At 44.9% G+C, this 2,749-nt stretch overlaps 1 protein-coding gene across 2 annotated transcripts in view; it reads left to right on the top strand.

Moving 5' to 3' along the window:
• LOC109293988 (lethal(3)malignant brain tumor-like protein 4) overlaps positions 1–2,749 on the top strand; it is an 89,657-nt gene that overhangs the window by 72,946 nt on the left and 13,962 nt on the right. The window lies entirely within an intron of this gene.

Below are 2,749 nucleotides of genomic sequence, written 5' to 3' on the forward strand. Positions count from 1 at the left end.
TTGTGTGGTTGTCTCAGACCCTTGTTCTGGAGACTATACTAGCTCCCTTTTCATTTCCAGGCACATCTTAAGGTATTCTTAACCATTTGATCAGCTTCCTTAGTCGCACCTCTTCTTTCTAACATCAGGTGTTGTAAGTGCTGGAGGATAGGAACTATGTTTCCTATGTTCTGTGAAGTACCAAGCACACTGTTGTGCAGAGTCCAGCAACCTTAAGCCACAAACCAGAACAACCTGGTTTCAGTGTGGCATGAGCCCGGTGACTTCAGCAGCATGTTTGTGATGAAGTGCTTTGCCAGTACAGATGCTGCCCCCAGGCAGGTGGGAGTTGCATCTGCACCACTGCTGCTTTTCCCAGTCCCCTCTCCACCACCTCCCCATTTGGCGTGCACCCAGAGATTCCAGCTAGAGGGGAACTGCACTAGGACCAGGCAGCTAGAAGCTGTGTCTGCACTGCTGTTTCTCCCCACCTGCTCCCTCCTCCCCCAACCCTACCCCCCTCCAGCAGCCGAGTGGGCACCAGCTCAGTTCCCCACCAGCTGGAAGTTATGCTTTTGCTGCAGCCAGAGAGCAGAGAAAAGTGGCAGCAGTGTGGGCACAGCTTCCATCTGCCCCGCCCATGGGTGTGGGCAGAAGTAAAGCCTTCCCATTCCATGGGCCAGATGTAGTGTCTCCAGGCACCAGAGCTGGCCTGTTGGCCATGTATTACCAACCCCTACTCTTTTGTACTAAATAAGTAACAGTCCATCATGCTCATTGTAAGATAAATGTTCTTAATAAATACAGAAGAACATAAATTATTGGACCCCTGAGATAGTTGCAGTTCAGTAGCAGATAAATAGAAGTGATGCTTGTATATTTATAGTTTAAATTCTGGGGGGGGGTTTGAAGTAGCAATACTTTGGAACACTATTTAATTGAATAGAATGGGAAAAATGGAATTTACTCAAATAAAAAGAAAGTTTTCAGTGTCAGCGAGCATAGGGCCAGTACTCCAGTTTTTAGTGATGAGCTAGTCAGAGAAGATTGATTTGAATAAATAAGATTTTACTGATCTATCCACCACTTGCAGTTGGAATTTAAATGGGTCTTAAGTGCACCTCCAATCTTAGCCACTTCCTATTTTCATTCCTTGCCTCCAGCAGCCCAAAGCTAGCCCAGCTAAGTACCAGGCCCTATTCCTGGCATGAATTTGCAGACTTTTATTCACACTAAATTGCCAGTTTGGAATTAAAACCCTTTTAACAATATGCTGAGCTTCAGCTAGTTCTGGCCAGAACTGAAGTGTGAGTGACAGAAGTGCTGAACTCCACTCGAATAGTCCATTAACTGTAATCAGGCCTCTAAGTGCATTCTGTTTAGGGTAAATAAATCCAGTGCAGGCTTGGGGAGGGGATGTGGTTAAGAACAAAGAGAACAAATTGTGCGAAGAATCCTAAAAAGACGCCAAATGGGATAGAGCAAAAACAACCTGCATAGTTTCCTGGATGGAGGGTCTTGCTCTTTCTCTGTGTCAACATTTAGCACACTTGGGGTCAGGAAGGAATTTTCCTCTAGGCCAGCTTGTTGTTGGACAGCAGCATGGACAAGAGGGAGGTGTGGCCTTCCTTTGCATTGTGGTGTGTGGTCATTTTACTAGAATCATCTAAGCATTGCCAGCGTCCTTGTCCTCCCCTGTTTTTACCTGTGGCATGTTTATGGAGTATTCTTGGGAGTTTGGGTATTGGGTTTTATATCTTCCAGAATATTAGTTATTCTAGGTCAGGGGACAACAACCTTGGGCCAGAACAGGCCAGAGCTTGCAGCATGGCTCCCTGTAGCAGCCTGCAAATCTCTACCCTCTCCTCTCCCTCTCCACTCTCTCCCCAGAGCTCAAGTTGTTTTCTTGCATTTACCCTCATTGCAGATACCCAGCCCTTCTGCAGTGAGGCATAAGGACAAGCACAAGAGCTACAAAAGGGGATGCTGTGGAGGGGACAGGTGGCATGGCACAGCTGCCTGCCACTTGATCCCCCAGGCCAAATCCAACCTCTTTGTTGGCCAGATCCCGGACCATGGATCATAGGTTTCTGATACCTGCTCTAGATTTAGTTTATTTAAGCAACATTTTCCCCCCAAAATAATTTGTATTACACTCCTTTCAGTACTTCAGTATTTAAGCACCTTACAAACACAAATGAATAAAATAGCTGACTGCTTGGTTGTTAGGGAGCATTGCTGTATTTCCTGCTTTGAAGGTGTAGTTAATAAGGGCCATGGTGGTCAGGTGTCTTACTCAAGATTGCACTTGAGTTTGTGGTCAAGGTGGAATAGAAATGAATCTGCCTGCTCCTGGTTCTGTGCCATACCATATGTCTGTCCAGTCCAGTTAGGCAGCTATATACTGATCAACCAGTCGTTAAAATGCAAAAAAATTTCTAGTTGGCAGAATAATAGGAACATAAGATTTGTCTTCCTGGAGCAGAAATGTGCCCTGTCTAATCTGTATTCTGCTTCTAATGTTTACCAGCATCAGATCTTAGTAATGGACATGTATGTAGTAAAGGCCCACAGGGAAAAAATCTCTTCCTTGTCTTTGTCTATTAATATTTGGCTTCTGCCCTGAAGCGTTAGGGGTTTATATGAGTTATGTGTTTATCATTTCTAGGGTAACTGTGACTATTCTTATTAAACTGTTGCATTCAGTGTTATCTAGTGGCAAGAAGTTCGGTGGCCTAAATGCATGTTGCATTAAAAAACTATTGCCTTG

Source organism: Gavialis gangeticus, unplaced genomic scaffold (genome assembly GCF_001723915.1).
Source record: "Gavialis gangeticus isolate Ggan-Ray unplaced genomic scaffold, GavGan_comp1, whole genome shotgun sequence".
Lineage (NCBI taxonomy): Eukaryota > Metazoa > Chordata > Crocodylia > Gavialidae > Gavialis > Gavialis gangeticus.